Source organism: Oenanthe melanoleuca, chromosome 11 (genome assembly GCF_029582105.1).
Source record: "Oenanthe melanoleuca isolate GR-GAL-2019-014 chromosome 11, OMel1.0, whole genome shotgun sequence".
NCBI lineage: Eukaryota > Metazoa > Chordata > Aves > Passeriformes > Muscicapidae > Oenanthe > Oenanthe melanoleuca.
Window position 1 is genome coordinate 11,915,310 of NC_079345.1, and position 13,984 is coordinate 11,929,293.

Here is a 13,984-nt window from a genome sequence, read left to right on the forward strand (position 1 = left end):
CTGCATACAATGCATCATCTGTGCAAAAATACTTACCTACCTCCCTGCTCAGATAACAAGTCCTGACAAAAAGAATGTGCTACATTGACAAACACACAGAGAAACATACTCTTGTTGTGGGAATCCACAACTGGAAGGAAAAAAAAGTATATGCATTGCTTCTCATGGGAATAACCATATGCTCTCAAAAACAATGTTCCCTAACAGAAATGTTTCATGAATTGAAATATTGCATATGTTTTCTTTATTATGTTCCTTTCTTGCTCATTATTAATGGTCTTGTATTCACTTCTATAACCTTAAGACACTATAAAAATGCGTCTGGACAATATTTGAAATTGGAAAGACAATAAAGGAAAAATATTAACTTGGAAAAATTGTGAAATACCATTCTTTCACGAAAAACAAACTGACTGGCTTAAGTGTACTAGCAGATGTTTCTCTCTACAATTGTTAATTACTACCACCCAATTGCTCATAATTGAAGTGGGGGAGGAAAACAGTGAGAGAATGAACACCAGTTTAAAGATATTAAGACTCATCCCAGAAAAATAAAGCCTTTTTTTCAGGGTTTTGGGTTTTTTTCATTCCTAAGGGAAGGGGGCAATAATTCAAAAAGCTCCTTAGGAATCACCAAAATATCCCAGAAATGAGGTAAACTGATTGCTGTGCTCTGTGTATTGAATGAGGTTAGAATAGTAAGCTTCAGGCAGACAAAACATTTTTCTTTTGCCTTCATCCTGCATCTGACAATAAGGGAGAAAAAGAAAACACCAAACCAGAGCTGCACTCAGGTGGAAAAGTGACTGTTGAAACTTTCACCCTCGCTCTGGTGGCATGTCATTCCACGTTTCTCAAAGGCTCATTCCAGCAAAGGACCACGTGCTGTGCCAAATGATCTGCCTTCTCTAAGTAAGGACAGCTTCACTCTAGTTTGCAACCACACTTTTCATTTTAGTCAGATGGACTGACAGGATCTTGAGGCTAGAATCAAAGGGTGCAACTCTGCTGAAGGTCCAAGTCTGGGCTATCAGCTCCAAATTTTGTACAGCAGTCAGAAGGACTCAGGCTAAATAGACAAACAACTCCAGACCCTCTTTGGAAGGACAGCCATTCCAAAAGGTACCTGATTTTGTATCACCTTAATTCAAAAAGCAGAACTAGGGGAGAAGCTCTGCAATTCCACAGTGGTGAATTATGACTGCACATTACCAGTGATGTCTCTACCCCACCTTAATGTCAGGGTCATTACTGGGAGATACCAGAGTAAAGGAAAAATTAGAGAATTGACAAAAATGCTGCCTATGGAATTCAGCACCTGCCATACATGAAACCAAACCTCTGAAGTGAGATTAGATTTCATCTCATTTTGGATAGACTGGAGTCCACAGCAATTCTTTAAAACTACTACCAGAAGCAAAGGGACAGAATTATCTGTACATGGGGAAAAGAACAACAAACCACACACTAGAGAATCTGACACATGTGGGAGAGTAGGATAAAAGCAAAATTTAAAAATTACCTATTAAGATAAGGAAGGAAAGTCATAAGCACTTCTATAACAGGTCAAATTGAACTTCAGCTGGTGGAATTGGGCAGCAAAGAGATTGCCAATCTCAGTAGAAAAACTCCTATGGACATCAACAGGGTCAGGGCTTCCCTTCCAACTTACAGACCTAGCAGATGCAGCAGGACTTAGAGACTAAGAGAACCAAAGGGATAGAAAGAGAATTAATTTCACTGTTTTATCTGAGGTCTCTGATGTCTAAGTTATCTGTTCTGCCAACATTTTTCTCATTGCAAATCAGGTTTGACAAACATTACTGACATTCCTCACTGACTGCGCAACAACCAGAGCAATAACAACCACGTTTGAAAGTCTAAATTGAGGAGAAGTCCTTTAATTAACAATTATATTCACATTCAGATTTCACTTTTAAGTTCTCCTGGAGGCCATGGATTAAGAAACATCACCCCCATTAAACACACATTGTTTTATTCCACTGATTTGATTGAAATATATCTCTGATGGAGATAACCTTGTTGAGCAAAGTCTCCCTTCTCCAGTGGCAAATGAGCACAGGGAGAAAGGGATCAGGGGAGAACATTCCTGTTCCCCAGCCACCAGAACAAGCACACAGGAAAACAGGCTGGTCCTGGGGCAGTGCCAGAAACATGTATTTAGCTTTCCCTGACTGAAAGCTGAAGCTGATGAATTAGACACACCCTTCAAAACAACAAAGATCAAGCTGCCTTCTCTGAAACTTATTGAAGGGAAATTAATTGTCCATTTTACATCCAGTGGGACAAGTCAAAACCAATTTAGAGGAAGTTGTACTAGCAGTGCCTCCTACTAATCTGGGATGGGTATTTCAACCTGAAAATATGGAGAGAACCCATGTTCTTCTATGTCGTGGTTCTTGTTGACAGTCACAACACTAATTAAAGGCTCAACTGCACACCATAAGGGAAAATAAAGCCACAGTGTCACAAGACCTACTGCCAGCACTTGACCAGGAGGAGACAGAGCAGAGGGGTAGTGACTCAGACCTTGACAGCTTGCAAAAAAAAAAAAAAAAACAAAAAACAAAAGAAAAGAAAAAAAAAAAAAAAAAAAAAAAAAAAAAAAACAAAAAAAAAAAAACCAAACCAAACCAACAAAAACAGACAATCAAAAATGTGTTTTAAATATTCAGGCATGGTTCTAACTTACAAGACACTACTAGGACAGTGAGGAATGGCTAAACTGAAATTCACTCAAAAATTCAGAGAACAGAATAAAATTTAGTCAAACTCACAGATCTGTGCAACACCCCCTCCCTTAAAGGTTCAATTCCTTTTGCCAATCCCAATAACTTAACATTTCTAAGTAGAAATATTTCCAAACTTTGATGCAGATTCACAGGTTTCTATCTAGGTCTGGCTTTTTTAGTTTGGTGGTTTTGGTTTTGTTGCTTTGGTTTTTTTTTTTTGCTATTATGCTGGGGAGAGTGGGTGGATTTTTTGTTATTTCCTTACAAAAAAGTTTCATACTAAAGATGCAGATACAAAAGACAATATGGTCTCTCTCTGCTAGCCAGGGTGTAACTCATACATGCATAAACACTAAATCTAGATTTCTCACACTCTCTCTGGAGTGAGTTTGCTAAAGGGAGGGAGTTTGCTGAATTTTGCCAGATTGTGATTCCCTTTTCCAATTAGTTCCCCAACTGGCTGTATTTCATCAACAGAAACTGCCAGATTAAATGCCTTACTTGACCATCTTCACCCAAAACACTTTGATGTTCAGTTCTCAAGCTTCAAGATACCTTTTGGATGAAGATCAGACAGCACTAAACAGAATTACTAATTAATTAAGCAAAGTTAAATTTTAAACACTGTTTGTTGTGTTAGCCAAAAGCCTGAACAGAACAGTCTTTTTTTTTTTTCCTTCCTCATTGGAGATCAAAGAAGATAATTTCTCATTCCCCACCCCTATCTTAAAAAAAAAAAAAAAAAAAAAAAAAAAAAAAAAAAAAAAAAAGGGAAAGAGAGAGAAAGGAGGGGAAGATGAAAACAGAGAAGAATCTCCATAAGCTTTGGTCAGAATAGCTCAGGATGATACTTGCAGACAATTTTTGTTTGCGCAGTGGACATATGAAAATCCACAGGAACAGAATGCAGCCTGTTGTATCATTTAACATGGTTAAGTGCTCCTGAAGTGAAAAGTGCCAGAGTCCTATGGACCACTTACCACTTTCTTACAGTATTGGATGTCCCTGGGGCTCTGTGAACTGCTCAATTCTGTTACTGAACAGGGACAGATGGGGACATCAACTGATCACTGTGACTGAAAAGAAAAAAGACCTCTCTTCTCTAAAGCTGGCCCTGCACTGATTTTGGTTCGTAACTGGTAACAATTTTGCTTTTTAAAAAGCCATTCTCAGTGTAAGTTGCAGGCATGCATGTTCACATAGGATTTTCTATCTTAAATTTCCTTTGCCTTTGTCTCTTTGGATTTTTTCCCCCTGAGATTCACAAGGGAAAGAAAGAAGAAAAGAACCCAGCCCCTGCACAACCCTTTATTCAAATGAAGACTAGGTAATGTTATTAATAATGTAGACTTTGATATTAACTCGCTCATCCAACTTAGATGTTCAATAGGAAAAACGTGTTTCCACCACCTTTGCTGTGATAATGGCCTCTAAAGGTATCTGAACTGTAATTTTCAATTCATCAGAATTGCTTCCCATGAGGATGAATGTCACTCTGACCCTCACAGAACCAATCTTATATAGAAAGCAATGTTGCCGACCTATGCTGTAACATTATTTTGGCTGTGATGATTTGTTACAGATCTGACAACTCTTTAATAGTTCATATTCAGTAGTAGGTTCAGTGTTCCCTTCCTCACAGCCATATATATTACTCTGGAGGGGAGGAGAATGGAGACTGATCCACAAAACAAGAGAAAAGCATTATTGTGATTAATATCAGTAGTCCAGCACATACACGTGCACATATGTCTCTCAGTTTTCATATTTATGCATGGGTGAGGAATGGTACTGAGATGATACACCACATACTGTTAACCATGCAGAGAAACAAATTTCATTGAGCCTGGAGAGTACACAGAACCAGACTTTATGCCTCCACATCCTTAGGATGGACCCTAACTCCCTCCTAAAAATATCTTTCCTGCACAGAGCCCAGGGCTGCCTTGGCTTCCCTCTGCAGCTCCTGTGCCAGCACCGAGCCCTGAGTGCAGCCCTGGCTGCCAGGCACAGAAATGCTCTCCACTCCCCCTGAGCCCTCTGAAAATTCCTTGGGTAGCTGCACTTTTCCTTCTGGACATTTCAGCTTACAACTGCTATTCCTTTCCTCTCTTTCTGTTACCTTTACAGTTCTAAATCCTTTTTGGTACAAAGTTCAGAACTCTGGATGACGTATTTTATTGCTGAAAGGACCTGGACTGCTGGATCAGATTTATAAAGCATGAAAAAACTGATTGCTGGTAGGTTTTTTGTTTTTTGTTTTTGGTTTTGTTTTTTTTTTTGTAGACTGGGGGTTGGGACTTTCCATCTAACAAGAGTGGCTGGACTCCAAGCTCTTTCAAGAACAGAAATGTTGCTTCAGGTTCATTTCCACAACCCCACAGTGCTGCATTTATTATTTGCTTTTACTCACAAACTAGTTGTGGTTACAGAAAAAAGCTTGTCTTCCAAACAAATGACATTTTATCTCTTTCTCCACAGGAGAATAAGGTTGACTGCTACTTGTGCTTTGAGGTTTGGATATGATTGAGATGAAACATCTGTTAAGAAAAAAGGTGTGGGGGGACTTTTTTCTGCTAAAAATATCATGCCTTTTTTTTCCACCAAACTTGAAACATGTGATGAAATTCAACTTTTAAAATATAACCCTGCAGCTACTTGAAACTATAAAAGTCTCCTCAGTATCTGAGGCAAGTCAGAATTTCCACTGTTCAAGCTGGGCTTTTATGAAGAGCAGACTTTAGAAAAACCTGTAATCTGTCTAGGTAACAAAGGGCACTTGTTCTGCCTGGTGAGGTAAAACTTTGGGTTTCTGTAGCTACTGCAGCAGAAGTGGAGTTGAAACACACAAAAGCACCCTGACTGATACACACTTTGAATTTGGAACAGCAACTGGCAAAGCAACACGCTTGTGATGGAAATTGCTCCACAGCTCTGCATCCACACACCCCTGTCTGCACAGTTCAGAGGGTGCTGTGCTGAACTAACCAGCACAGGCTCAGGAGTCTGACTTTGCATCTATCAGCCAGGCCAGCTGCATAAAACAACTGCCCCTAAACTCAGAAATGCAAGAGGTATCCAATCCTGTCATAATGTGTTTCCACACAAGACACTCCAAGATGTGAAATCCCCATGGGCAGGAGAGGAGGGCAATAACAGAATCACACACATGGCATCCAAACAAAAACCTTCTGCAGAAAGCTACCAAAGCCCAGCAAAGGCAGCACGCAGGCTCAGCTGCCTGGCTCTGTCACAGGTCAGTGAAACACAAGAAAGTTTGCAACATCAGGAATATTTGGGAGCTGCAGCAGGACATATTGCCTATTAAATGCAATGTTTAAGGTTTCCAAAATGAGCTAAAAATGCGTGCAGCGTTTCATGTAAAGGCAAGGGATCTGAAGATGTATGTTGTCTTCTGAAATATCAAAGGCTAAAACTTCTTTCAATTATAAGGGCAAAAACTTGGAATAATTCTAGGAACACCAGCATGAGAGTGTTATCTAGTCCAAAATCTTTGACTGGAAACATGCACTAGCTTCACATGGATTAAAAAAAAAAAAAAAAAAGAAAAAAAAAAAAAAAAAGAAAATAAAAGAGAGAGTCACAAGAGAGAGAAGAATGGCATTTTGAATCACTTTTCAAAAACATGTTTAATAAAACCTCCATGAACTGTGGTCAAAGCTACAAGAAAAATAACTGGTAATAATCGTTGCTGGGAAATTAAAAGTAGAAAAGGACCTTTGTTCAAGTAGAATAAATGAAACCACTGGTATTCATCATGTTTCCAGAGAGATTGTTTTCAAACTCCTGACTTGTTCCCATATTTCATTCTTTGTTCTTGGTGGTGGATGTCCTGGGGCAAAGTTGAAGTCACTTTATCAAGCTGCTGCCCATGTCCAGTAATGCAGCTTTATTTCTGACCACAGACATGGGATCCCTGTCCAGGTACACCTGAGCCCAGCTCTGCCAGGCACACTGAGCTGCTGCCCAGCAGTGCCCAGGCAGGAGAGCAGGAGAGCCCCAGACAGGGCTCAGGCTTTGCCAGCTGTGCCCCAGGGTGGGCAGCTGGGGCAGGGCTGGGCACAGCCTCCTTGCCCTGCTCTCTGGGCTGTGCCCAGCCCTGCCAAGCCAGCAGCTCACCCAGCAGTGAGCACACAGCACCGAGGCACAGCCCCTGCAGCTGCATGGACCAACCACACCCCTGGCACTGGCATCAGTCCTGCCACAGGGCACCTTTCCTCGAGCTGCACTCACTGATGGGAGCAACCCCTTGTGGGTGCTGACTGTGCTGCCTGACATCCACCTCTGTCACCTTTGGGATGCCAAAGGCAAATCCAAGAGCCCTCCTGCCTTTGATGAGATCTCCCTGAGCTACACCCTTTTGGCCTTTGGTTCTTCTGCTTCCCACGTGCACCCTGATGGTCTGGCTCTCACATGCTACAAGAGAAGCACCTTGAGGGATCTGTAGACATAGATTTTCCAACAGGTGACTTTTTGCCTCCTAGAAAACTAGTTCATGACTACCCCAGAGCTGACAATAAAAGAATATTCTTATTGTTAATTGATTATTTTTTAAATGACCACTTGGGAAGAACTTCACGGCAGAAGGAAAAGCTGCCAGTCTTAGGTAGATGGAAAGAACATGGAAAACCAATATTATTATAAATACCATGCACATAATATTATTTTAAAGCTTTCCATATTTAAGATATTCATTAAGGATCAATTGTTTCCTTTTTTTCAAGTGCTTATTCACTTCTCTATTAACATTTGTCTTTCTTCAGCTATCATAGATAATATAGACCACTAGTAAGTTTGGAAGGCTTTCTTGTGTACTGTGCTTTAAAACTCTATCATATTCTAAGGGACAGACATGGTTGCAGAAAATCCCAAGCTTCATCCTCAGCCTTGCTATGCTGCTCCTGAACCAATCATGCAACTTGCTTGTGTTCAGTGTAACAAATTCCCAGCTGAACACAGAGATAGATGTGAAACCACTGCTTCCAGCAGGTATGATCTTCCCAGGCTAATGCAGAGGACCACAGCCCAGAACACTCCCAAACCATAGACAAAACACATCATCTGTCAGCCTGTGAGGCAGCACCAGCAGGAGCTGGGTGCCAGCTAAAGGGAGAGATGCTCGGTGCAGGGAGCGCAGGACACGGGGAGCAGAGCACAGGCTCTCCACACAGCAGCAGCTCAGTGTGAGCAGGAAAGCTCACCCTCTGAGGTGTCCTAACAGCCCACTTTTCACTGCCTTTCCGTGCTCTGCCTGCCAACATGGGTGGGAGCTGTTAGACACACTGTAAAGGTTCATTTGGAAACACCTGGAGACCACTAACTCATTACACAGGCCATGGGCAACCCTTGGATGGCAACAGTCTTTCATCACTACTGACCTGGCTGCACTTGAAACAGCAGCTCCAGAAGTAAAAGCTCCTGATCCAAATACCAACCCCCCTCAACTGGAACAGCTAATGTTAAGAAACACTTGTACAATTTTATATTTTTTTAATTTTTTTTTTTTAAAGGGCCTCATGCCGTAAGATTTTCCTCCCACTCATGGCAAACAGCCTACCTGCTTCTTATAATTTCCTGGATCTGTGCACAACCACAGGAAAACTTCTGCTAATCCTACCAGTCTCATGTTCTTTGGTGACTTTTATTCTAACTGCCAAACTAAGCAGTTTTCTCTTGGCACTCTCCCCTGCTCCTTCCTCCCCACACCCCACGTCCCTCGCTGCTCCTTCCAGCCCACAGTAACCAGCTTATCAGCTGCCAGCCCAGCAGGGACCTGCTGCTTGTCACACACTGCTGCCTGCTGCCAGAGGGTCACCCTGTGGCCAGACGTTTTTCAGAGCTGCTCCATGTCATATTGAGCAGCAGGACAGGATACAGCAGAAACCTCTTGGGAGCTGAATAAAATACAGCAATCTGAGGTGATCACACAGCACATACTCATGCATAGCAAATCTATGGTAGGTGCACAGGATTAGCAACAAGTCATTAACATGCAGAGTTCCCATATAACATCCCAGAAGGCTGACCACAGGAGCACTTTAAGGTAGAATTATTAACACCCTACTTGCAATGTCAGGGATAAATAGGTATTCTCTTTAAGAACCTGAGAAAGGACCATCATTTTCTACAAAGGACCATCATTTTCTACAAAGCACCAAGCCTGCATCAATAGCACCATACATGTAATAACAGTGGTGCCAACATAAAGAAAATTTACCCGTGTGCAAGATGCAGTCTATGCCTTTTCTATAAATACACAGGAATTTCATGTGTATAAAATACAGAAATTATTTAAGCTTTAGAAAATGAATAACTATTATAACTGAAAGCATTAACTAGGGAGAGGAATGCAATTTGTAATTACTGCTTTTATTACCTATTCACAGCTCAGCTTAGAACAATACATTAATTTATTAGAGTTAAGAAATTAACAAAGTACAGTAAAAAGTGTCCCCTAGGCAAGTAGGTTAGATAAAACTAGCTAAAATGCTTGTTCAAGTTTTGCTCTGCTGACAAGCTTAGAAACAATTTGGGCCCAAGTTCTATACCTTATCACCCTTCCTCTGAGCTGACAACATGACAAATACTCTTCCAATTACTAATTTTAGAGAAAACTCCAGGAACTAAATCCTCCACTGAACCTTTGCTGAATGGAGAGAGGGAGCAAAGGGAGTCAGCTCACCCAGGAGCAGCCTCAATGCCAGGTGCACTGGGGAGGATGCTCCCCTGCTGCTGCAGCCAAAGGCAAGCACACACCTGGGAGCCAATGTGCTCCCACCACTGGGATGTGTGGGATCAGGGTGGAGAGGGAAGCACGTGCAGCTGGGGAGTCCAGGCAGCCTGAGCTGGGCAGAAGATCATAAACCACCAGCTCATTCTTGGTTATTGGTTCCTTGTAAGCTTATTGGTTCTTATTAAACTCATAAATAACAACACAGCTGTTCCTGCAGGAGCACTGCTAACCACACCTCACTTGACCACAGATTCCCTGGATGCTGGGGAGAAAGATGTGAAGGAGATACTGCACACACTAGTAAAAAGCTGAAAAACATGTAACAATGTTAAGAATATAACAAATTACTCTTCTGCTTTGCTGGATACAGAATGATTTAACTGCAGATCTAAAAATTCCATAACCATTTGTAAATATGTGAAAAGTGCAACAAGCAGCTCTTTTACAGATCTGCTAGATTTTTCTTCAGCAATAACATGGGCTTTGAACTCTGCTGGAGGGCTTTCTAATATCAGTGGGCAAGAAGATGACCTGAATAATTTGTATTCTTTGGTATAGGGCAACAGAACAGGGAACATCTCACATCTAGGGTTTTAGATACATCTGTCTTGGGAAACATAAAAAATTGGGTTTGTTGATTCAGGCCAAGCTCTGTCACTGCTTTCAGCAGGGCTTTGGATATCATGTTCAGATAAGGCATCAGGAAGGCTTGGATCTTCTCCAGTCTTCTGTTGAGAGAATAATAATCAAGACATCACCCTCAGCTGACAAATGAAACAGGGAACAGATTGCTATCAGTGTAAGAGGCAGCTCCTCTGGCAGCTACAGGACTAGATTGATCTCAAGAGATGCAGATTTCTGATTAATGCAAATACTTAGGTCATACTTTTCAGGAGAGCAGTGGCATGAGCAATCACATTATTGCATAAATAACTGGGACAATAGGTTAGGTATCGAGGTGAAGCTCAGGACTTCATTGTGAACTCCAAAAGGCAGCTGTATCCCATGGGGGTCCAGAGAGCTTGTACTGGCACAAGGAAGAAATCAGCACTTTATACAATCAGTCTGCATCAGAGGACTGCATCAGCTCCTTCCTTAGCTGAACTGCCTGAAAAGTTTTTGAATATTCAAGTGATAAGATGGAGAAACCCCAGTTCATTTCAGAAAGACATGGAGCAGTCAAGGTAAGAAAGCTCTCCTGGTCTACAGGTTTTAGCTGCAAACATTTCTGAAAGGGTCCCGGGAAAGGAGGTGAAAAAAGTTCTGGAAAACAAGAGCAGGACACTTAATTCATTAGAAGCTTACTTATGCCTAGAAGAGCTGAGGGAGAACTGTGATGTTGTTATGGAGCACACAAATAGCAGGTTTGTCTTTCTGAGCCCCCTGCTTGTCTCCACGGCAGAAGAGTGCCTTGCTGTTTGATCCTGCACTCAATTCCTGCCTGCCATTTTAGCTTCTCCACCAACACAAAACGGAAAATATCTCCTAAAGTCTGTGCTAGCTTTTGTGACTTCTTCCAGAGCCACCCCCAGTCATTAAGTTCTGGTAACCCATTATTCTAGCTAGGGACAAGGAGCAGAAAATGGGAGCTCTTTTACCCTACGTGTGAAGGGTGATGAAGCACGTCCTTCCTGTGCAGAAACTGGGGGACAAGGAGCACAGACATCCCTACACTGCACAGCAGATTGCACAAGTGCTCCAGGTCTGGCAAGTGGAAGGCTCTGAAATGCACTGGGAGATCACCTGGGACGCAAGATGCAAAAACAAATCCACTACAGAACCTACATCCAGCATGCCCAATTGCTGTGTTATTAACGAAAGAGGAGGAAGGAAAACAGAGTAAGAGTAATATGAGACTGAGGTTTCCACTGGTGTCTCTTATCTAAGGAATCAGTCTCTCAACTGACCACATGAGAGAAAATCCAGAAGTTTCAATTTAGCGACTTGCCCAGCAGCAGACCCAAAGGCAGGTGGTGGATACAATGGGCAGTGCTGGTCACACCACTGCTTGCTGCACAGCACTCAATAAACAGAGTTGCTGCTATTGAGTTCTAACCTCTTGTCATGCAGCAACACTGAGTCAACAATCCGCTCTCATGGCTTAATGCTTTTGATGTTTACTTTGTTCTTTGTATAGTTCAAAAGAAAGCACTAATGCACCAGTCCTCTTACCAAATACAATCTTAATCCCAGAATCCCGAGCCTTTTGCTGTTGGCCAGTTAAGTCTGTTAAGACGAAAGGATTTGATCAAGCTTTACATAACAACACAGAAGTTAAATCCAGCAAAGAGAGTCCTTTTTATCTGTAGTGCTCACACAGCTAAGAGGGGGAAAAAAAGAGAGGGAAGGAAAAAAAAGGTAATGAACTTGGCTATGTAAAACAAAATAAAGAATTCAATTATTTCTCTTATTGCCACTTTGTCTTTTCAGTGAGAGTCTTCTAAAGAACTGAGATTTATTCTCCAAGAGTGTTCCTGAGAGAGAAGGCTCTAACATTCCCCTAAACCAGAACTGTGGCACTGTTTGCTGTGCTTTTTTTGCAAATCTGAAAAATGTTTCTTTTTCATCCCTACCATGTATTTATGAAGACAGAATACAGTTCAGTGATGCATGGTATTTGGTAGAGCATGGTATTTGCCATTCCTGTCTCTCTGAGCTTAGTCTAACCAATCATTTTTTGGGTTACAGATCTCTGTCTCTGAAGCTGTTGGTGATTTTGATGTTACCTTATGACACATGAGAATATAATCATGTAAATGTGTTATACCAGTACATATGCAAGGATCATGAGGCAGCAAAATAGAGGCAGAACAACTATTTTAGATGGAAATCTATGTTCTAGAATATTAATTACCTTTTCCCACAGAAACATTTCTATGCAGAGGAGATGTATGACAGTTGCCATCTTGTACCTAAAAATTCGAGCTGTGCCCTATCAAAGATCTCAAATCATGCTTCAGCTTCACTTTCATAACACAATTTTGTGCTAGTACTAACTAGCACAATCATTAAGGTATGATGCAAGTCAAAAGTTACACAATAAGGATGCTTTAACACAATGATTGTTGTATTGTCTGATAATTACAAGATTTTTGGTATCTGAATGAAATAGGAAGTGGTTAACACTGTCCCCAGCATGGAAAGCACAGCCTGGATATCTGAGAGAAAAAGGGATGAGTAGCCAGCTTTGACAACCTGCATGCATTTGCCTGAGCACAGGGTGGGAACAGCCATCTCCCTCCCAGCTGGAAAGATGCCACAGAACAGCCCTTCCATGGTGACAGCACACAAAGGATTGACCACTGCTGGCATCTAAATCTGGTCTTCACTTCTCTGCTAGCTCATAACAAATGAGACTCATCAGGAGCAATAATGTGAAACTGCTGAAAGACTGAAATTACAGTTACCTAGAAGGCTTTACACTCTAATAAAAAGAATTTTGTTTGAAAACATTATATATTGAACATTATGTTTGCTATGCAAGATAATGCTACACAACAAAGAAAGAAATAATTAAAGGCAAGGAAAGACAGAATGAGACAAAGAAAATGAAATTATTCACCCTGCTGACATTTAATATCCTGTCTGAAGTAGTTTCTCCTATAATTCTAAAATTAAAATCCTACCCTATGTCCTGCTAAGGGGAGATTGGATAACTGTGGTGAAGTTAAATACAAAACCACTCAACAAACACTAACTCCATCATGGCAAGTATAGTTTGCCTTTGTGATTAAGAGTAGCCTACAAGCACCAGCCAAAATTGAGTTCCTGTGTTATGACACACACAAGACATGCAGTCTTTGTAAACTACAGATATGAGAGAAACTTGGAATCCAAGAATCACAGTATATTAACACATTGCACAGGTAAGGAACTGGAAGGCAGACATTCTTAATGGAGAATCTTTCACGTTCTTTTTATACAAAAGCTTCTAATACCAGAAACAAATGATTGGATTATAAAAGTATAGAAATGGTTCATTGCTCTAAATGAACTGGGCATATTGTTTCCACTAGTGTATGATATAAATCCAGCACACAGCCCATGCAACCACTTGTTATATAGAGAGTTTCTGAAATCCTTTTTCTGTGAAAGGAATGAGCAACAAATGAATCTCCTCCATCCATGAGCCCCCACTTGTCCCTGAAGCTCAAGGTACCTTGGATATATTCTCTGGCAGAATACAGCATCCATACTCACAGGCACCAAAGGTCCTCCCACAACAATGATTCCATCTCATCTGCGTGATCACACAGCAGGAGATGAGATGGAAAGAGAAACTGTCTGAGGCAATAATGATTCCATTCATATTCCAGAAAAATGTGTTGAGTAAGTCTCCAGTCCTTACTAGAAATGAACGTGGGAGTTTCTAAGGCTGCTTTGTGCAACCCATGAGGGAGTGCAGTGTCCCACACAACCCAGTGCTAACAGTTTCACTCAATTGCCACATCTGCCAGGGACAGTGACATGCACCACT

The 13,984-nt window shown here is 41.3% G+C and overlaps 1 protein-coding gene across 2 annotated transcripts in view; it reads right to left on the bottom strand.

The window, feature by feature from the left end:
- Positions 1-13,984, bottom strand: part of NKD1 (NKD inhibitor of WNT signaling pathway 1) — a 107,863-nt gene that overhangs the window by 24,620 nt on the left and 69,259 nt on the right. The gene's annotated exons all lie outside the window — the stretch shown is intronic.